We start from the raw sequence: 22127 nt of genomic DNA, 5'->3' as shown, positions 1-22127 counted from the left end.
TAGTTATAACTGGAGCAAAGAACAGTGGAGATAAAGACAGAGCAGGGAACACCCACAGACACACACTCAATGAACAGAGCAGGGAACACCCACAGACACACACTCAATGAACAGAGCAGGAACACCCACAGACACACACTCAATGAACAGAGCAGGAACACCCACAGACACACACTCAATGCCAGCAGTCCCTGGCACATGGGCTAACCTTCCCCTCATTCCTTGAGAGTCCATGAACTCTTTATACTGAGCTAAGCCCCGCCCCCCCCCCACACACACACACCAGGAAGCATTTGCCTCATCCTGCACCTACTAGGGATCCAAGACCCCTGCTGGGCCCTGATTGGAGATAGCACAGCAGCACAGGATGTCAGAAGCTATAGCAAGCTCTCCCAGCTGCCTGTCCCCTGACCTTTGACCTTTGACCTTTGAGACTCAGAATGACCTCAGACTCTAGAAGTCATTCCTACAACCTGGAGGAAACTGGGATTCCTGAAACTCTTGGAGGCTCCATTTCCCAACATGAAAGGTGTTGAGGGCAGTAAGTGCCTGGGCATTTTGTCTGAAGGCCAGCCCTCTGCAGCCTGTCATTCCATGCCTGTCATGGCTCCACAGGTGACCCCTGGCTATATGACCGACAAGGACAGTGGGAGGGTGCTCCTTCATTGAGCACCCTCGGCCTCACCTCAGGATGTCAGGAACAGCAGCTGAAAACACACAGAGGGCAGGATGAATCCTTCACAAGATAACACTACTAAATCCTCCTGCTCGTAGACAATCTGGGCTTAGTCACATGTGTAGCTAGCCACTGCACAGAGGCCACAGAGTAGGTTTGGCAGTACTGGTAGCTAGAGTTCTTACAAGGACAAGGAGCCTGGCTGGGGGACCCTGCATCTTCCCACACCAGACTGGCGGTGGATAGCACCCTAGCCAATGGCAGGTTCCTAATCCCACTACCCTACTCCCACCTCAGGAGAAAGCCACGAACCCCTCAACTCCTGCTTGATGCTTTCTGTGTTTTCTTTCTGTGGGGCGTGTAAAATGTAAGCACCAATAACCTAGTATTGTTCTACATAGCGATATTGCCACTAGCAAGCAGATTCACCACAAAATTAATACCTAACTTTATATCATGGCTCATTGTTAAAATAAATAGCGAAGACTTGCAGACAGCCCAGTGGGTGGGAGTGGCCCTGGCCAGGGCTGCTGCTCAGGAACTTTCTGGAAGTTCTGTTTGTGGGTACCAAGTCCCATGGGACAATCTCCAGAAAAAAGCCATAATTGAAAAGCAAAGGGAACACTGACCCCACAAGCAGCACCGTTTCTTTGTATCAGCAGTGCTGACACAGCCAAAACACCACCAAGCCCCGTTCAACCCAAATCTATAACTTTTCTGTCTGTTCAAAAAATGTATTTTTTTCTCAACACTGATAAAAGTTTAATACCAGAGTTGCCTGGGTTTTTAATAAACTTGTCAACAAAGGAGCATGGCAAATTGATGAGGCTCTTCCTGGAGATAAATTCCACCTGAAATAGACCCATGGAACGGGGGCAAGCAGAAGAAGCAGAGGGCGAGCAGGACATATGACTGTGTTGCTGTTCTTCGCAAAAATCAAAAGACAGATGGTGCATACACATGTGTTTGTGTGTGTGTGTGTTGTCTGTGTATTTGCGTATATGTGTCTGGTGTGTATATGTGTATGAGTGAGTATGTGTGAGTGTGCATGTATGTGTGAGTGTGTGTGTGTGTGTGTGAGAGTGCGTGTGTGTATGTGTATGTGTGAGTGTGTGTATGTTTGAGTGGGTGTGTGTGGTGTGTGTGTGTGTGTGTATGTGTGTATATGTGTGTGAGTGAGTTATGTGTGAGTGTGTATGTGTGTGACTGTGGTGTGTGTGTCTCTGTGTGTGTGTATGTTATTATCTCAAAGTTAGGACCTGACTAATCACCAATTCCATTCTAAGGAAACAGTTGTGGAAAAGGACACCATCATGGAGCCTGGAGGTCAGGGAGCATTTCTGTCCTGAAGGACTGATGTGTCCAGAGACAAGAAAAAAAAAGTGGCTTGTCAGCACAGAGTCTGGTTAAAGCTCCTGCAGTGGGTAAGGAAGGTGGGTTCCATATATGTAGTGTACCCCATTTCCTGCAGAGATAGACCCTGCAGCTACCAAAGCTTAGAACCTGGAATTCAGATATGCTGTCGGACGAAGCAGCAGAGATGTCCCATGGGACACCACAGAAGGCCAGGGTAATGCACGACAGTGTGGACTGTTCTCTAACCTCTGTCCTGTTTCTTCCTCTCCCTATGGCTTGGGAGGTCTCCCAGGATGCAGAGGTACGGCAAGATGGGGTACCGTCTTTAGACATAAGAGTGTCCCCTGCCTTTGAGGGGAGCAGATGAACATTTTACCTCTTACACAAGGATGTCTTGTGATGTGAACCCCACCGTTAGGAGTTTATTTGCTGAGACAAAGGTGAGCAGTGCCAAGCTCAAGGCGGGGAACCTCAAAAGTGTGAACTTAGTGATTCTCACACAGGGCGCACAGGATGCCCTTGCAGCAACTTAAGCCTGCCACAGACCCAGTCTGCAGTGACAGGACCAGGCCGTCCCCTACACCAGCTCCAAGAACTGGGACTCTTCCTCTTCTGCCCTTCTTCAGTGAGCAAAAACCGCACTGTGCCCTTGAGAAGAGCTCAGAGGGAGCCGCCAGATCTCGCCTGGACCCAACAGCCTAGAAGAGGCACACAAGGAGGAGAAACATAGAAAATAGAGCCCCAAGCCACACTCAGACTACAGCTGCTGATGGGAGGTGGGGGGTACTCCTGGGCCTCTGCAGCCCCAAGTCACCCAAATCCAGCCGTCTCCAACAGGACAGCTGAGAATGCAGGTTATTTATACCAGCCATGACATGGGCGAGAGTAGGGAGCCACACACGGCCCTGTGGCCATATCTGGGCATGATTGAGGGCTCATGGGGCTGCCAGGAGGACAGGGTCCAGGTGTCACATCTGTCCCCGGTGTCCTTCAGCTTCAAAGTGTCCCTGTGGAACCCCCATGGCAGGTTCCAGGACAGCTTACCCTCTCCCTTTCTTGCAGTTAAAAATACTCTGGTTCAATGTCTGGTTTATCCTGAATCTATGCGTCTTGTGCACATGTACCTGCCCACATGTTGTCTGCCCAGCACCAGTGAGGAAGCACTATTCTTAACCCAGCTCCTGGTTTGGCCTCAGGGAAAGAGACCTTAGACTTTCAGCTATTTTGTAGGGGACCCTCTTGGCCAGGGAACAGCCCATAACCTCTATACCCAGCACTTTGACATTATGGCTTCTTCAGTGCCCTCCCTTCAGGTGGACAGAGAAGGCCTGGGAGGCCCGTGTGCCACCACCTTCATCCCTTCCCATGACCCTCAGTTGTGACGTGTGAGGCTGTCCCACTTAGAGGGTAGCAGACCTACCCCAGAGCCTCTGAAGACCCCCCGGAAACCTGCAGACCCAGCCAACCTCACAACTACCACAGAGGCCAGCTTGCAGAAACCCCACCCCGCCTGCAGAGCCGAAGAGCTGCTTTAGGTGGCCTCTCATCTCTGCCCTTGAGACGCGCAGCCCTGCATGTGCCTGCATGAGGCTGCACTGCAGCCTCCAGCAGCAGCTCTGCAGCAGCCTGCACCACTCCAGCTGCTGTAGCTACTCCTCCTCCCACACACTCCACAGCTCCAGTCTTCCCCGGGTCACAGCCGGCAGTGAACTGGAAGTGCAAAGAACACTTTCCTCCCTGGACACCAAGCAACCTCCTTAGAGAACCTTCCAAACCCAACTGTAGCTGGCCAGGTCCTGAGCCCAGGAAGGAGTGGCCAGGAGAACATCTGAGAACGGTCTGTACTGCCCCTTTGCTTCCCTCCCCGCCTAGAAGCCATGCCTGCCCCTTTCCAAGTGTGATTCACCCAGGACACTGGGGCTGAGGTTGGTGGCCAGGTAAGGGCAGTGGACAAGCCTGGAGTTCTTTATAAATCCACCTTCACCCTACACCCTATCTACTGGTCCACACCCCACTCAAGTCAACACCAGCCCAATCCCAAGGAGGGTGCCCTGGCCATGGACATCGAGCAAGGAACAGCACTGGACTGCAGAAAGTAAGACCTGCAATTCAAAGTGCATGGCTGCTGAGTCAGCACAAAGCCTCGCAGAAGGCTGGCTACCCTTTCTGCAAAGGTGGCAGCGATTAACGCAATTGTAACGCACTTCCCTCCCTCCTCCTCGCCAGCATCTTCGTCACAATGCCCTGGTGCCCTAGCCCTGAAGATCACTCCAGTCCCTTCTTGTTTTTAAAGTTACAACATTTTGGTGTGGGGGTAGGACGTGGGAGTGAGATGCAGCTCTGACAACGTTAACTTTGACTTGGACTATGGCATCTAAAAATATCCATCCTGCAGCCAAGCTAACCACCCCTAATAGTTTATTCTGAGCCCACTCTTCACATGAGGTCAACAGTTCTAAATGAGATTGCTGAGGAGCCCTGCGAGTACCTTACCAGGCCAGCACACACTCTGAAGTGCCTGTGCCATAAAACTGGTTTATCGCCCTCGAGGTACAGCATTATTTATTTAGCTGGAGTCAATGTCAGACCCCCTCTTTAGAGAGGCTGTCACAGTTTACTTGCCCACCTGACTCCAAAAGAAGAAGAAGAGGAGGAGGAAAAGGAAGGGGAAGGGGAAGGAGAAGGAGGAGGAGTTGAAGGAAGAAGAGGAAGAGGAGGAGGAGGAGGAGGAGAAGGAAGAGGAGGAGGAGGAGAAGGAAGAAGAGGAAGAGGAGGAAGAGGAGGAGGAAGAGGAGAAGGAAGAAGAGGAGGAGGAGGAAGAAGAAGAGAAGGAGAAGGAGAAGGAGAAGGAGAAGGAGAAGGAGAAGGAGAAGGAGAAGGAGAAGGAGAAGGAGAAGGAGAAGGAGAAGGAGAAGGAGAAGCTTGCTGACTACATGTGTACACATGCACACACGCTCTTTCCCTTAGACACTCCTGTGGCTCAATCCAATCTGCAGAATGCCCAGTCCTAAGTTCCAGGTCTAAACCACAGCAAGGAACATCCCGTTCGCTGGGTCCCCTGAACCTAGGAGAACCATGATGCTTGACCCTATTGCTCCCCCACCAGACCACAGGCCCTGTGACCTCTGTTCATCCACATCTGGAAGCTGGAGAGTTTCAAGTGGTGCCTACCCGTTCAATAAAGGAAGCACATGCCTTCTCACAGCTTCTGAGTCCCCATCCTGCTAGGGAAGTTCCAGGTGGTGACGTGTCCTCTTTGCTCCCCATGGGCCTTATCTAGGCTCCTTTACCTCTTGGAGTCCTTTGGCTACATGTCTGGATGATACCCAAACTAGAAAAGCCCTTATGAGGATCCCTGTCCCAACCCACCTCTCCTCCATGTGAAAATTCTAAGACACCACAGAAGACTATCTTGACCAACCACATAGCATGATGGTTTGGAGTCCTGTGAAAACTCATGCAGCAAACATCACAACCACACACCTTCTCAGGTGTCACCAGGGAATCGGTCCTCACACACCCTGGGATAGGGGTAGACATGCATGGGGGAAGGGGGTATCCAGAGGCACTTGTTTTAATTCAGCATGTGGAGAGCACAGAGGTGATTTATAACCAGGGAGGTTGAGGCTCGCTCCCTGCAAACTCTAGTTTTACTGCTCAGTCAAACCTAATTCCAAAACACTAAGGCTTTTATTTAAACACCACATCCTGCAATAAAGCTTTAATGTACGACAGACATATCTAACGGAAGACAGTGGCGTGCCCGTAGCCGCTGGCAGCTTCAGCGGCCGCACACCGGCTGTTTACCTCCCTGTGGCCGGAGCTGGAATCGAGTAGGGCATAGATGACCTTCCGGGGTTATGGAGGACTGACAGCTCTGGGACCAGTGACCAAGAGGGAGGCAATGCCAAGGGCAAGGCTGCTCTCTCACTGCCTGCCACACCCTCTGCACCTGAGAACACAGAGATCAGGAGAGAATCCAGCTTCCAGAAGAAGACTCAAAAACTGGGAATGGACCCTTGACAATGGAGGCCCCTAAATTACAGACACCTCAAGAACACCTAGGATGGAAGCCACCTGTGGGCTCAGATTCATCCATGGTATTTGGTCTGAAGATCCTCAACCTAGCTTCAGACGCTTGGATCACCTGGCTGCTCAAGCCCCAACACTTAGAGCTGACAGAGGGGCCCTGCTCTGCTCCCAATCCCATTCCCACTGAAGGTCATGGTGCCAGACACAAGGGGGTACCTGCTACACACAGCTAACAGGAACAACTGACAGCTGTACCCACACTCACATGCATGTGACAAAGAGCCCCCAGGCCTGTGGAGGACTTGTGTGGGGATGCTGACTCCAGCCAGATCACAGGCAGCTGCTACTCTGAGACCCAGAACTGAAGCCAGGCAATGTTAGTTGCAGGTAGTCAGCTTTCTGCTGCACCAAGAGCCCTTTGCCCTGCATCTACCTGGGTGCAGCTTAGCAGATCCATATGGGCATACTAGCTCTGTGGGAAGGGCTTGGAAGACCCTACTCTCCTCTCCTGGCCAGGCTAGCTGTCAGCAAAGCAGGCAGGACAGGGATCCTAGGTCGCTCATGGACTATTCAGCAGAAACTTGGCTAGCCTCCCCCAGGAAGAAGGCTTCAGGTTGAATTTGGTGAGAAAGTGTGATAGAATGATGCTGGGGCTCTGGTGGGGGCAGCTGGGGGCAGAATGGACCCAGAGACAGCAAAAGGAAATAGCCTAGGCCCCCAGGGCCCCTGGATGAGCTGCTGTACCCAAGTCCCCAGAGTCAACTCTTCCACCCAGACTGGGACAGTTTCAGACCCTTGGTTCCCTTTATCCTAACCATCATAGGTGGCCAGGGTAGCCATAAACAGAGTTGAAAGTGAGATTGTCAGTGAGCAGATGGGATCAGCACACAGGGGGCAGCAGTGTCTGCACAGGGCTCTCCACCTCCCCTCCCCACCAGGGCCTGTGAGCCAAAGGCCAGCAGGAAGCTCATCCCTCAAAAGCCTTTGTCATGTGGCTACCAAAGTCTCTCCCCTCCCTTCACCCCCCACCACCATCATCAAGCGCCTTTTAGAACTTGCAGCCTTTCCCAGTGGTCTCAGCAGTCCCTGCCCCGCCCCCCACTCCCTTTCTGCTGGAGAGGCCTCTTTCAGAGCACAGCAAGGACCACTACAACTCCATTCCCAAGCCAAGCTCCCAGACCCCCAACCCCGCTGACCCCGCTCAGGACCCTAGGCCTGCCAGAGGGCCTCCTCCCTCTGCCGCAGTCAGCACGCTGAATATTTAATGTCTGACGAGCACTTCCACCTGCTGACACAGGCAAAGTGGCAGAACAATGCCAACAGGGACAGGGACACAGCCAGTCCCCTTACAGGCGGCCTCCTGAGGCCCTGCCGGTCCATCACCCACCCTGAGCAGCCACCCAGAGGTCATGGGCCACCCCTCAGTCTGGCGAGAGAGTTCCTAGCCTGGAATACATACTTCTTTACATTCCATAGCTTAGCAGGTCCATATGGGCATATAAAGAAGTATGTGTCCCAAGCAGGTAGTTCAGTGCGCACAAGAACGGGGCTCCTCCCAGAAGTGGCCCGCCACAAGCTGGCCCGTTTTGGCGTCACCTGTGTCTTAGTCTCTTGCATGCATGCACACTTGGTAAAGGCTGGAAGCAGACAGGGCATGCTGAAAAGTCTCAAAACCCTGTTCATCCTAGCATCGCTTACACCTCTTCCCAACAGAGGGAAGTCACGTCCCAGACTCTGAGAAATAGCATCCAGCTGTGCCAGCGTCTTCCCTCTTCCTCCTGCCCACCTTGTCACCACCAAGGGCAGTGAGAGTGAGGCAAGGAGACAGAATTCAGGAGCAGCTCCACCCATGGGCCCCAGACTAAGAACCAGGCACATCCTTTTCCTGGGGACTGAACAGCCCAGCTCCCTGAGGACAGATGAGAACAAGTAGCTTTGAGCGTCTCCAGAAATGAATCACGGGGGGGCTTACCTGGACAGACAATGGCTCCCCTGGCAGGACCCTGATGAATTGTTTCCCAAAATGAGAGTCCCTGAGAGGAAGGCTCATGCCTTGTTCTGTGAGGTGAAGGAAAATGATGACGATCTTGAACTCCATGTCCCCACAGTGTCTAGGGGCTACTAAGAGGTGACCTACTGGTTGGCCAGCTCTTCAGGGCTCAGTCTGTCCTGGGAGTTGATGCCAAGCCAGTGAGAGAGTTTCTATTCCAGCCACCTCCTTCTTTGGTCCCCTTCCCTCCTGTCTCTTGCGTACCCTCTGTCCTCCTAGTGACCTACAGTCAGCAATGCTATGCAGCACGGCCACCTGAGATGGTCATAAGAAACCAGTCCCATGAAAATCTGGAGGCCATCCCTAAAGGGCCTGTCCCTCACCTGGTTCCTGATCCATCAGTCCCTGATCAACAGTAGTCTGTAGCTACACAAAGGGGCTGTCCGCTTGGACCTGAAGATCCTTGCTGTACCAACTTCTGAAAAAGATATAAGCTAATTTGAAAAAAAAAAAAAAAAAGTTCAAAGGGAAATGCTTGGGAAACTTGGTTGTATTTTGTCTCCTCTCTTGATTTTTGAGATCTCTCTAGAAGTAAAGTGGAGGCTCCCTTCTACCCTACCAACTTCTACACCCAGAGTGAGGTCAAAAGAAATCTGGAAACCAGAAAGATGGGCATGACTTCCAGGTCAGATCCTCAGTAGTGGAAAGGGAGACCATTCTCACACTGAGAGAAAGAAGGAGAAGGAGAAAGGGGTGGTCTGGAAGGGAGCGAGGAAGAGGAGGGGAAAAGGGAGGAGGAAGAGACTCACATGCTTGGGGGCTCACCATCACCCAAGGTGAACCTGCAGGCAAAGTGATGGAACCCTGGAACAGGTGTTCCTGCAGGCGGCTACCCACAGAAAGACACCCACTGCAGGAGAGCTGGTGCAGACACAGAGGGTCTGGCTGGGCTTGGACATGGTGTGGGGCTACAGGGCAGTCCCAGCTCCTGAAAGAACATTCAGTTCTTCCGTGTCAGCAGGACAATGTCTGTCTCTGGCGTGACCTAACCAGCCCTGTCCCTGTGAGGAAACACCCAGAGAGCATCCAGACTCTCCCATTCCTGGGAGGGCCCTGTCTCTGCAGAGCCTGCAGCATGCAGAGGCCCCCTGGTTGTGGCAGCTGTAGCTAAGCAGGATGGAGGGAGGATTAGGGAACTGAGAGACGCTCATGCAGCAGGAATGAGCGAGGGACAGAAACTATGCCCATTTCCCATGTGGTTGCTGTTAAAATTTCATTTCCACGTAGCCAAGGATAAAAAGGGCAGCTAGAACATCAGCCTCGGCTTCCAGCTCCTGGGGGTACTACCCCTGGTGTGGCTGAGGTCCCACTGAGGCTCCCTGAGAACTCTAAGAACAAATGTCTCAGCCGTCTGTCCCAACTCCCAGGTGTTCATATGATAGTGTCTATATGTCAAACGGAACGTGGGGGGACCAGAGGAGCAGAGGTTGATTCAGTCTGAGCCCACATTTTCAGGAGCTGCTCATTCAGAAATGAATGAGAGTCACTTCTCAAAAAGTTTCCCACCTTGACAGAAAAGTGGTGTCAGCCACCTCAAAGCAGACCCCTACGGCAAGCAGAGCTAGCATCTCGGGTGGGCCCTTATGCTGAGGCCCCCTCCCACTGTGAACACTAGCTCGGCCCAAGCCCCAGCCCCAGCCCCTGGATGCCTGACACAGCACACTTCTGATCCTGCCAGGGCTGGGAGAGCTTCAGAAATGTAGAGTCTCAGCCCACGACAGCCTTGTCAAAGCTCCTCAGAAATCTCCCACCAGCAAGCACTCACAGTCGTTGTGGCAAGTTCCAAGGTAAGTTTAGCCACAATCTCTGGTGTTGCCCTTAACTGGTTAACCTATTTCCTCAGCTCCCGAGCCAGCCCCCTAGAACAGCGGACGCCATCCGCCCTGCCCTCCACCAAGCATCCAGGGGCGCTGCTTTCTTGCAAAAAAAGCCGTATGTCAAAGTTCTGCATCCCGGTTGGACGCGCCCTCCCAACCCTCCCAGCCCTGCCGGCTGCTGGCTCTGCAGTTTTCCAAATGTGGATGATGCTGGGAGAAACTCCAGGCGCCCCCTCGGAGCCACGCGGCACCAGCACCCACAGCACCCACCTCACCGGAGGGCACACCCCCACCACTGCCGATAAGTTTTCAGGGGCTTTCCTAGCTGGTGGGCAGCTAAAGCAGCCGGCTGAGAGGAACTCACCAGGGAGCCCTGGGCGCCCCTCGGGCTGGGCTGGTGACCGCGGCAGCGGTGGCGGCGGGCGCAGGGTCGCGGCTCCCCGGGAGATGCTGCAGCAGCGGCAGCGGTAGCCACCTCCTCCCGGAGCCAATCGCAAATGCAGGGGTGGGGGCGGGCCGGAGCTCCCATTGCGTCCGCACTTGGTGGGGAGGGGGGGCAGAGAGAGAGAAAGAAGACACCCCGACTCCGCACCCCTGCCCTTCCCCCAGCCCTCCTGCAGCAGCGCAGACTTAGCAGCAGGGAAATCTTGAGAGAGAAGGAGGAAGAGGGAGAGGGAGAGGGGGCGGGAGAGAGAAGGGGAGGGGAGGGGAGGGGAGGGGAGAGCGAGAGAGAGCGAGAGAGAGAGAGAGAGAGAGAGAGAGAGAGAGCCGATGCAGAGTTAAGGAGGCAGAGCCCAGCTGCACACCTTGCCCGGCCAAAGCTGCAGGAAGCTCCTGCACCCTCAGCCCTGTCGGTACCAGGTAGAGGTCAGAGCAGAACAAAAGGGAAAAAGAGAAAGGCCCCGCGGGTATGCACGCTCACACACGCACGCAGCCCCACAGACCAAGATTCATGCATGCAGGGGGAGGGGAGGGCAGAGCCGGGATGGCCTGACCCAACGCTGGTGGGGCAAGGGGCCCTTGGATCAGGAGCGACCTCACCTTGGTAGTTCTTATATACCCCGCCAAACATCCCAAACACGCGGCCCGGCCAAGTGGCCCCCCTCGGGCTGTGCGCCCTGACCATATTTAGTCAAGCAGGGGAAAAAATAGCCTGTCAGCTGGGCCGAGGCTGGCCAGGCAGCAGGGAACAGGGTGGGAGCCCCGGCACCATTGACAGCGGTCCTGGGTTGCCCCGTCCCCCTCCCAGCCCCTCCCTTAATAGCCTGCTACCGGCTGTCCCTGTCCGAATCCCCCTGCTATTTTTAGCTAGGCCCAGTACAGAGGTGCCTCCTACCCAGTGGTCACTGGCCTCTCTCTGAGGCGACACCAACTCTTTCCTCAGAGTGCCCTGGGAGACTGGAGTTGCTCCCGGGAACAGGGCCCAGGGAGGGAGATGGGTGACTCCCTGGCCTTAGTCCCCTCAAGGCCCACATGTCCCAGAGCCTCACTGTCTGCAGTGAGACCTTTTTGCTCAGAAGTGTAGTTGGGTCAGGTGGCAACAGAGCCACTGGTTTTCCTGAGGGTCCTAAGCCAACGCCCAAGTCATGAGAATTGCAGGTCACTTTAGGGAACAGCCAAGGCCAGCTCAGTTGTCCTATCTCCTCCAGACCCTGGCATCAAGGTTGTGTGACTAGAAGACCCCATATCCACAACAGTGAGTATGCTTGGGAATGGCTCTATTTTGCTCCCACCTGGGTTATATAAGAAACATGGCTTAGGAACATGGCCCTCTGGGCTGGGACTCCGAGTCTAGCAACCTGGGATTGACCAAGTATCTTCTTTGAGCAGAGTGACATTGAGCAAGTCTCTACCACCCTGCTACTGTCAAGTACATTGACCACAGGCAACTGAGACAGTTCTGGGACTATTGGTGGGAGCTTCAGGCTCCACAGAGGACATGAGCTTTCCTGTGCAGGGCACGGGCAGCCACAGCCTTCCTGTTGTTTTAGAATCCACTTGAAAACCTCTTTCCTCCTGTACTCAGAAGTGTCTTCTATGTACTGGCTAATATGAGAGAGCGTGATTATTTACATCTTCCCAGGTGACACAGCCGAGCGACCTGTCTCCCCAGTCACCTTCCAGGCGGTGAGGGAACGACACCTCTTTAACTTCAGATTCACCCCAAGGTGATCACACAGCAGGTAAGCACACTGACAGAGACCAGTCTGCAGAGGCAAGACAGAAGAAGCCATATCACACAGATGAGTGAGCCATACCACACAAAGGAGAAATGAAGTCACTACACAGGCTGGTTGTGACCAGTGTCCCAACCAAGGAAGGAGAAGCAGAGAGGAGGGTCCCCATTGCTAACCAAGCTGTGGTGGGTACAGAGCTGAAGGTGTACCCATAATGATGTGTGGATGGCTGAGAAGTCCTTCAAAGCAGTCATTCCCAACATGTTTATCTTTGTGACTTTCCATACCTGGTTTTGGTTCTTGGAGAATTAAATGAATGGATGATGGATGGATGAGTGAATAAATGACTTACTCAATCACCTGACTGAACCACTGGTCACTAGACAGATAAACCCAAGGACAGGGCGTGGTGGGGTTGGAGGCTCCGGCTAGAATCATGGGGATTCAACTTAAATTTGAATGAGTCTTGCACTCAATTATGGGTCAACTCAGGCAAACATACAGAGACATTTCCCACAGCTGTGTGGGGTTCATACAGAGACTAGCCTACATCTGGGGAATCTTTGGTCACCCTCAATGAAGCAAAGCTATCCAAGATCCACCTAGTGAGTTTTCAGGAAGTGGGATTTAGTGCATTTTATACCCCAGCAGGGGCCAGTCACAAAGCCTGGACAAGCCAGCCCTGTCCTCCACCCAGGAGCAGAAGCTAGAACACCCTTGTCATGGGTTGTAGCCAATAGTTCTCCCCACAAACCCACTGGCATCGGGATTAAACAAGTGACTTCCTTGAAGTCATCTTGTCCGTGTACCCATAAATACATGGCTCTCAAAAGTGGCATGCACTTCTTATTTCTTCCCCCAGGAAACAAAAAAAAGACACTGCTTCCTTCCAACACTATATCTTCACTCCCACCCTGAGTGGTCCATGCCAGTGACGACACCGCAGAACACAAGTAGCTTCTTCAACAGTAAAATCTTACTAAGCCCAGGCATCTGCTCTTCTAGACACATGTCTGAGAGGTCCCTAAAGTGGAATCCATGGTATAAAAAGCACAACTCAGATGTGATCACGATCCACTAGTGACCAAGGAACCATACACACATTGACAGGATGGAACATTATCTGGTGACAAAATCCAAAGCACTGCTACTGACGTCATAGTGAAACTATGACGTGGAGCCAACATAAGGGGCCGCTCACTGAGTATGCTCAATGTGAAACTCCCAGAATAGGAAGATCCAGGGGTGGGTGAGGAGGGGATGACTCACAAGAAGTGGGTCTCCTGGGGGTGATGAGATGGTCCAGAGGGAGACAGGGATGACTGATGCACAGTATTGGGTACCATCGTTATTGTCCAATGATGCTGTCTTCAAAAAATGGTTCCCTTTGTCTTTGTTTTGTTTCGAGAGAGGGTCTAATGTAGCCCGGGCTGCCAGCAAGCTTGCCCTGTAGCTGAGGATGACCTCGAACTTCTGACCCTCCTGTCTGGACCTCTAGAGTGCTAGGATTACAGGTATGCACACCACTCACAGCTTGGTGCCTTTATCTCACAGGAGTTTCTCCTCAACCAAAAAATAGACAAACCTAGCTGAAGGCCTAATCCATCCTCTCTCCCTGCTGACCCCCATTCCTGGGCTCAGGACTGCCTAGACCTGGGCATGGGTACCTGGATCTTCAAAGGCCTTAGCTATAGCTTCTTTGGGGACATTCTCTGAAATGCTATAAGTAGACCCCTTTTTCTACTCAGTCCTGTCTAGAGCTGGAACATGCTATGAAACCGACAGAAGATTGTCTCCCACCGCCTTCTCAAGAGTACACCAGAACCTTAGACCATGTCTCTTTGTGTGAGTCAATCTTCCTTGTCAGCTTGCTGGGATTTAGAATTCTGCGGAAACACGCACCTAAGCATGTCTGCGAGGGTGTTTCTGAGGAGGCTTAACTGAGGTAGAAAGACCCACCCTGACTATGAGCAGCCGCATCCTGTGGGCTGGAGTCCAGCATGCTGAAGAAGGAAAGAGTAAGCTGGAAAACAATGCTCATCCCTCTCTGTGTCCTGACCTCGGATGCTGTGTGACCAACCACCTTGAGCTTCTGCCACCATTACCTCTCACCTTGATGGACTGAATCCTCACACTGTAAGCCAACAGAGCCCTTCCTTAAATTACTCCTTTCCAGGTATGCAGTCACAGTAATGAGAAAAATAACCACCCCACAGCACCTTGCATGGCAAAAGGGGTGAATTTAAGGATGGAGATGGTCCTGATCCTCCTAGACACAAGATCCTTACAGGGGGAGGGATAGCTAGAGATCTGGGAGTATATGGTACTAATGGCTTTGGATGGAGGAATGGAAGATTGAATGGTCTTGAAGCTGGAAATCTTCAGGCATAGACTCCCCTATAGCTTACAGAGGGAGTTATCTGACATTAGTCTGCACTTCCAGCCTATTAGAAAATACCTGAGCATTCAAGTGCTAAGTATATATGTGTTACAGAAGTGGTGGTACACTCTGCCTTGTGACTTTCCAGGAAACCCCACCCTCCAAGTGAGCAGAGTCAGAGATCCACAAGGACCTGCCCTGAGACTCCCTGTGGCCTGCACACAGTAGAATAAACTTCCATGTGTTCCTGGGCCCTCACCAGCAACACCCAGCATGCCCCACACTGAACCCCAAGGGAACCAGGTAGGAAAGTATGTCCGGAGAAGGTCCCTGGGTGGAAGAGGACACCTATCAAGGAAAAGGACCAACTTGATGCATACTACTGCCTGTGTCCTATGGCTATGCCTATGGACCACCAGGCTTGACTTGGGTATGGGTACAAGCTCCATAGGCAAGCAAAGTCAGTGGGAAGATAGCCTAGGCTTCATGCAAATCCATGACCTCCCTCTGCCAGTGTCTACACTCTAGAAACACAGCTCTGTCTGGGATGGCCAGCTGGTCACTAAAAGCCAGGAATTAAAGCAGGTATATCAAGGGACCTAATACTACTGATAAAAAATGGTGTCTTTGGTGCGTATCCATTCAGCAGGCCAAACTTCACAGAGCTTTTCTGAGTCCCCAACAGAAGATGGAGCCTGCAAAATTGACCACTGTCAACTAACTACCACCCTGGCATTTGTGGTGTACACTCAGGGCATGAAGCATCTCTGGTGGGAAAGGCTTGTATGTGCCAGTGTGACCTGTGGAGCAGAATGGCAAGAAGAATGCACACGAGCCTGAGGAATCGTCACTATGCCATAGGACCCCACAGTGCCCACTGCACCTGGGAGGCTGTCGCCACCAGACCTGGAATACCCACAGGCACCAACACACACACACACCACACATACACACACACCACACATACACACATACACACATGCACACGTGCACATACACACCACACACACACATACATACACACCACACATACACACACATGCACACACACCACACACACAGACACACATGTGCACACACGCACACACACACACTCCCTTAACAGTAGAGGGAAAACCTCCCTGGAAGCTTGTAAAGAAAGGCATATTTCACTGACACGGTGTCAGCAGAGAGCAATCTGTCTCCTGCGATGTACGCCCCATTCAGTATGGTGACAGCTCAACCATCAGCAGATGCAGGATGCTTCAGGACACCCAGCCCAAGGGATAACAATTTAGCCTCCAGCCTCAGCAGCTCCGGGTCAGCACTCGGAACCCAGGACAGATAAGGAGATGCAGGCTAGGTAGAGGGCAGGTCCAAGGATCCAGATTGACCCCTTGAGTCTGGGGCCAGACAGAGCTCCGAAGCCCCCCAACCCCCAACTAAATGGTGGGGCTCAAAAATCAACTTTTCCATAAGCCACTAAATGCCTCTTGTGAAAGACATACCAGCATCCTAGAAGAAGACCTTAGGTGACCAGTAAGCCAGGCTGCAAAGCACCCCAGAGCCACAGTCTCTCCTATTTTGGAAGAGTGGAAACAGGGTTGAGATCAGTGATGGTGGTGAAAAGGGAGCCCCCCTGCAGCCCCTATCCTACTACCTGTCATCCTTGAGGACAGTCAGATGGCACTCTGATTTCTACTCACCACAGGATGACCCTACAGGCAATGAGGGACACAAGAGCAAGAAGGATCACTGGTGAGCTCCTTATCTTATGTGGCCCTGACTGTTTTGCTATCTAGATGGATCCCACAGGCAAGAATAAGGGGAGACAGGTCAGTGGGTGGGTGGGTGGGTGGATGATGGGTGGGGGATGGATGGATGGATGATGGATGGATGATGGGTGGGGGATGGATGGATGGATGGATGGATGGATGGATGATGGATGGATGATGGGTGGGGGATGGATGGATGGATGGATGGATGGATGGATAGATGATGGGTGGGGGATGGATGAATGGATGGATGGATGGATGGATGGATGGATGGATGGATGGATGAATGGATGGATGATGATGGATGGATGATGGGTGGGGGATGGATGGATGGATGGATGGATGGATGGATGGATAGATGATGGGTGGGGGATGGATGAATGGATGGATGGATGAATGGATGGATGGATGATGGATGATGGATGGGTGGATGATGGATGGATGAATGGATGGATGGATGGATGGATGATGGATGGATGAATGGATGGATGGATGACGGATGGATGGATGGATGGATAGATGATGGGTGGGGGATGGATGGATGGATGGATGGATGAATGGATGGATGGATGGATGGATGACGGATGGATGGATGGATGATGGGTGGATGATGGATGGATGATGGGTGGATGATGGATGGATGATGGATGGATGATGGGTGGATGATGGATGGATGATGGATGGATGGATGGATGGATGGATGGATGACGGATGGATGGATGGATGGATGGATGGATGATGGATAGATGATGGATGGATGATGGATGGATGATGGATGATGGATGGATGATGGATGGATGATGGATGGATGATGGATGGATAGATGATGGACGGATGAATGGATGGATGGTGGATGATGGATGGATGATGGATGGACAGATGGACAGATAGACAAATAGATCAGGGGCAAATTTCTGCCCTATCTTAAAAACTCTGCCCAAACATTAAGTTTCTCCCTGGGAGAGTCTCTGCTGAGGTTCAGAGCACACCAAAATCTGCTGTAGACCCAGCTCCCGCTGAAGCTTAAGCTGAACAAGCTGAGGGACACAGACTCCCTACCCGGGGTTGCCTCACTCTGCCTACTATCCTGGCTCCTAAACCACAGCAACAAGCTCAGTTCCAGGTCACTGTTCCACCTCAGACTTAACTAGGGCCTCCCAGCTAGCCCCAGCTTAGGAGTTATTTCTTCATCACTACCCACTCATGCTGAGGCCCCTGCTAAATCCCCATGGTCTTCAGCCTTATGATCCAGACTGCCCTCCGTCCTGACCCTGCCCTGCACAGACCACCCCCAGGCAGACTCACAAGTTCCCATCTTCCCAAAATGTCTCCCTGGTTCTACCTCCAGATATTGACACAAGCCCAGGTGTATTCATGAGCTCCATCATCAACTCAATCCAGAAAAAGCTTGACATTCTCTCTGGGAAGCTCTCCATGTCTTACTATACAAGTGGGGACCAGGGAACCATAGTGATGAGGAAGAAGGAATGGAAATCTCAGTGTGCACTCTCTGAGTAAAACATAGTAGGGGAAGGGGGCCGAGGAAGAATGGAAGGCAGGCTGGGAAAAGTAAGACCTGCCTGGGTGTATTCTTACCTCAGATGCCTTCCTCCATGTGCCTGTGCCTTCATGAACCCCTGCTGCCTAGCCTGGTTAGGACCGCAGGCCTTGGGCATTAGAAAAGCCCTGAGCAATGGGATCGTATTTCCAACAGCCACTTTCTCAGGGGGAGCCTGACTCTGGTTGCTGTGCCATACTAGGGTCAAAGCCAGAGCCCCTTTCACCCACCTGCAGTCTACTCAGGGTCTTCCCAGCCCTGAAACCCCTTAGGACAAGGCTCTTGGAGTGACACTGAGGCTGTGCACTGAATCCCTGTGGCTCCACAAAAAACAGCTGGGTCTACTCCAGGGAGAGGCCTCTTATATAGACGAAAGTCCTGGAGCGCGTTTCAAAGGAAGGTGGGTGGAGGGACCCTCAACGTCCTGCCACCCTTTAGCCTCCCATGAGCCTCTGCACTCTCTCAGACTCATGCCTTGTCTTTCCCAAGAAGAGAGAGATTGCTTCTACATTCTACATTACTGAGTACAGTTCTCCAGATTCTTGAAGGCCCTCCCACTTCCGTGACTCTGCCGCCCCCAGTTCATGAGATGTACCAGAAGGGGGTGGGGCAGGAAGGTAGGGACATAGGGGAGTATCCTGCAGTAGTTTCCTGACTCACTGTCGACCTGGCCTTGCTGCTATCCCCACCTTCCTTATGTTCCTACCCACCAGAGCTTCCTCCCTCCCCTGGGGAAGACATGTCAGCATCCCCAAGACTCAGAGAGCCAACGGAGTATCAAACCCATGCCGCCCACTCAAGCTTGTGCAGAAAGAAATGGGATCCACCAAGTGTCAAGTGATTTCACACAGTCATCATTGTGTCCAGAACCCATGTTTAGGCCAAAACAAGCCCTACTGAGCCACCTGATCCCTTCTGGAATAAATTCAAGAGGTAAAATCCCAGGGGCTATTTCCTGGTACCCTTCCTTTCTCTGAGCTCCACACAAGGAGGGACCTTGCCGCTCAGAGAATTCCCAAAGGAAGATTGCAGGCCTTCTGGGCTATCATTCAAAAACTCTGGCTTAGCCATTGGCCTGGCTGTGAGATTGTCAACCGTCTCCTGTGAAAGCTTTGTGTAACACACTAGTGTCTCAGGCCCTCCCCCCACCTAGCCTTGGCCTCTCCCTCCTCCCAAGAGAGCCTCCAAGTTTGATCTTCTATGCTTGGCAGCTCCAGCTTTCCACTGACGGATTCGAAGGCATCTCCTGGGGTCTCCCCTAGAGAAGGGGTGGTCCCCAGAGTCAGGGGCAGCCGTGGTCTCCCAGGAATGCCCTCCAAGGAGTGTTGATCCAACAGGCTCTCTACCACAATTAGCTGTGCCTTCATCCCTGCCCTATAAATATTCATTTTGGAAATGTTATAAAGATGCTTTTTTTAAAATGCCAAACTCATTTGGATAAAGAGCTGAACTGCTGCCAAATGCAGCTGGCACACGGGGCTCTAAGGGGCACAGTGCAGAGCCTGCCGGTGAACAGTCTTCCCTAGGCCATGCAGCACTCTCTGGGGGATAGTTCAATTTGGGATGGGTTTTGACTCCTCGAATGGGACATTTATAAACATTGAGGCACACTTGGGATATGAGTGTGCGGTGGGCACAATCCATAAGAGAGTGAGACATGATAGCCCTGAGACCCTTCCTTGCAGACCTGGGTTGGAGATGACCACCCAGGAATGCCTTATCACTGCCTACCTCTGTCCAGGGCTTAATCTTCAGACAACTCTACATAGCAGAAGTCTCAGCAGCAGCCACTAACATTACCCTAACTTGCCAGGCCCCCCATTTAGATCTCTGGCTGGACCAAATTCACTATGTCCCCAGGGTAATCTGTGAATCTGGGCCTGGGTGGAGACCACCGTCCCATCCTACCCTCCTGCCAACTATGGCTGGATGTTGGGATCCAGAGGGTGTTGGGGTACAATACTCATTATTCACTGCTTCTGATTGGCTAAGAAAAAAGAAGTCTCAGGCACAGGGTTGGACACACTCTGTAGTACCTGAGAAGGTTCAGCTCTGAGGCACAGGGCCATACTCCCAGGTTCCTTCAAGTCTTACTTTCATTGAGAACAACCCTGCTGGAGAAGGAGCTATCCACTTAAAAAAATGAGGTTCTGTTAAGCCATGACTGATGACTCTGCCATCTCATATAGCTCCAGAGGAAGTAAAATTTGGGTTCCCAAAACCTTGGAGGTATTCCTCAAATTTATTATGAGCCCTTATAAATTATTGAATTGGAGTCCTCGAGTATCTTTTTGTGGAGAAAGCAGGCTTGCAGTGATGAGTGTCCTTCATCTGGAGACTTTCTCACTGCAGCTTGAGGCTCCTTCAAGCTTCAATCTTTGTGTCAGAAGCCTGGGCTGAGAAAGCCAGATCCACAGATCAGAGCGGGGGCTCAGCCTTGAGAGAGAACTGGGCCAGCAAGGCTGGGGAGAACCCACAGGTATGGCTTTCTGGAACCTTTATTCACCTCAGCCCAGGATGTTGAGGATGCCCTGCTCTCCAGCTCATCAAAAGCTGAGGGACTCTACTTCCCAGCTTCCTCTGAAAACCCCAAACTCTCTGAGGTCCTCGCTGTTAATCACGCACACAACCCTTTAACGTACAAGTATCAGAAGGGATGTGAGGAGGGGTGGATCGAGCCTGAATGGAGGTGGCAGCCATGCTGTGAACTCTGCCCAGAAGCCTTAGGAGTGTGGAGCATAGTCCTTGCCCATCGCTGCAGAAACAGCTATCTACGCTTCAAGAAGCTGAGTTCCATGACAACCCATGAGCTCAGGAGAGGACCGACCTAGAGAGACAGCCCTAGTTATCACCTTGATTTTGAGGTGACAGCCCCTACCTGAGGCCTTGCCACAGCCTGCCTTCCATCCACGCAGACTGTGAAGTGATCCAAGAACCGGATCCCTAGGTCCTTTGGAGTCAAGTTCCTTAAGACTCAGAGTTGTCATTTGCTATGGGCAGTAGACCATACCTGTTCTGGGTCCAGAGACAGCAGAGCTGGGAGTCATGGCCCTGGACTACCTTTTGTGCTCTGTTCTGTGGCCCATCCTCCTCCTGGCCTCACTAGGAAATCCCACAGACTCCAAATTCCCCTCTCTGGAGCCATAGAACCCTCAGGCCCACAGACCTCCTCCTCACACCTTCCTCCCCATTACGACAACCCAGTACTCACTAATCTAACTACACCAAACTCTTCATAGGGTACACCGACCACACTTGGACAATGGCTTCAATAGTGTGGTATTCTCAGAAACACTGGGGTTGGGGACCCAGCACTTCGGTGAGTAGTGGGTACAGGGTCTCTATGGCAGGACATCCGACTTGTCATCCACAACTCTCTGCAGCCCCACTCCTGGCAAGGCTGCTGCCTGCAAGGTCCTCTTTTGAGGCCCTGGGGTGACCTTCACCAAGGCTGTGATGCTGTCTGCGCTAAGGCATTCTGCATTCATGGTTATGAGTGGTTTTATTGCCCAGTCAGTAAGAACCTTCTGATTATGTCATTGCAGAGGCAGTTAGATGCCAAAAAGTATGCATTTCCTTCCGTCTGCTGCTGACCCCTCTGCCTTCGTGCCAGCTTTCTTCTGGTGCCTCTCCCATGCCCTCTGTGATTAATAAGATCTGGAGATGCACCAAGGCTCCCTGGGGCTGAGGTTGGAAGAGTAGAAGGGCCCCCACAGTCATTTCAGGCTCTCCGGTGAAGCTAGTCCAAGACTGGCATCCCAAGACACTTGTCAGCCTGGATCCCTGGGCTCCTCGGTTACGGTGGGGGTGGAGATGGCCTTAGTGCTCAGCCAGGACACACTGGGAAGTTGACATCAGTGCAGACTCATGCTGCATACTGGGCACCTGTTAGGCAGACCCAAGAATAGCCTTTCCAGGGGGCCAAACAGTCTGTCAGAGGCAAGGAGGAATGGGGGCCATGTGATCCCCAATCCTCGGATGAAGTTGATCTCTTAGACACAGGAGTGTCCAATGCCCTGACAGTGGACCTATTTGTGTCTAGTTCTCCATTTATCTGCCTAGGAAAGGAGGGTTCTCACCTACCCTCTGTGTCCTTGTGAGGAAGAGAGGACTCTCCGGCCAACTGTAAAGGTCCAAATGGGGAGAGGATTAACCCTTTGGATGCACATTATTCATGTCTCGGGGACTCACCCTACGCCCCCCAAGTCCTTGTTCACTTAAAATTACACTAGCCCAACAACTCTCAGACTCACCCAGCCCTCAGAGTCATTCCTGGTATACCTGTCTCCAGGTTAACTCAGCTCAGGGCAGGGACTGAGACCCATCT

The 22127-nt window shown here is 52.3% G+C and overlaps 2 long non-coding RNA genes across 8 annotated transcripts; one reads left to right on the top strand and one right to left on the bottom strand.

Moving 5' to 3' along the window:
- Positions 1-299: 299 nt before the first annotated feature.
- On the bottom strand, positions 300-10617 carry LOC143441544 (uncharacterized). 2 transcript variants are annotated; one of them, XR_013109098.1, is made up of 4 exons: positions 10296-10617; positions 8438-8532; positions 8037-8122; positions 300-5984 (listed from the first exon to the last, which is right to left on the bottom strand). It is a non-coding gene; the product is annotated as an uncharacterized LOC143441544 (long non-coding RNA). The 2 variants fall into 2 exon arrangements; XR_013109097.1 differs by having other exon boundaries at positions 300-2730.
- A 34-nt stretch (positions 10618-10651) lies between these two features.
- LOC117704423 (uncharacterized) lies at positions 10652-19649 on the top strand. 6 transcript variants are annotated; one of them, XR_013109096.1, is made up of 8 exons: positions 10652-10792; positions 11581-11627; positions 12015-12114; positions 13519-13622; positions 13857-14244; positions 14637-14791; positions 16179-16225; positions 18514-19648. It is a non-coding gene; the product is annotated as an uncharacterized LOC117704423 (long non-coding RNA). The 6 variants fall into 6 exon arrangements; XR_013109094.1 differs by having other exon boundaries at positions 10652-10839; XR_013109092.1 differs by having other exon boundaries at positions 10652-11627; positions 18514-18733; positions 19012-19644.
- The last annotated feature ends 2478 nt before the right edge of the window (positions 19650-22127 follow it).

Source organism: Arvicanthis niloticus, chromosome 2, assembly GCF_011762505.2.
Source record: "Arvicanthis niloticus isolate mArvNil1 chromosome 2, mArvNil1.pat.X, whole genome shotgun sequence".
Lineage (NCBI taxonomy): Eukaryota > Metazoa > Chordata > Mammalia > Rodentia > Muridae > Arvicanthis > Arvicanthis niloticus.
The sequence above is the reverse complement of the archived record's forward strand: the minus strand, read 5'-3'. Positions and strand labels throughout refer to the sequence as shown.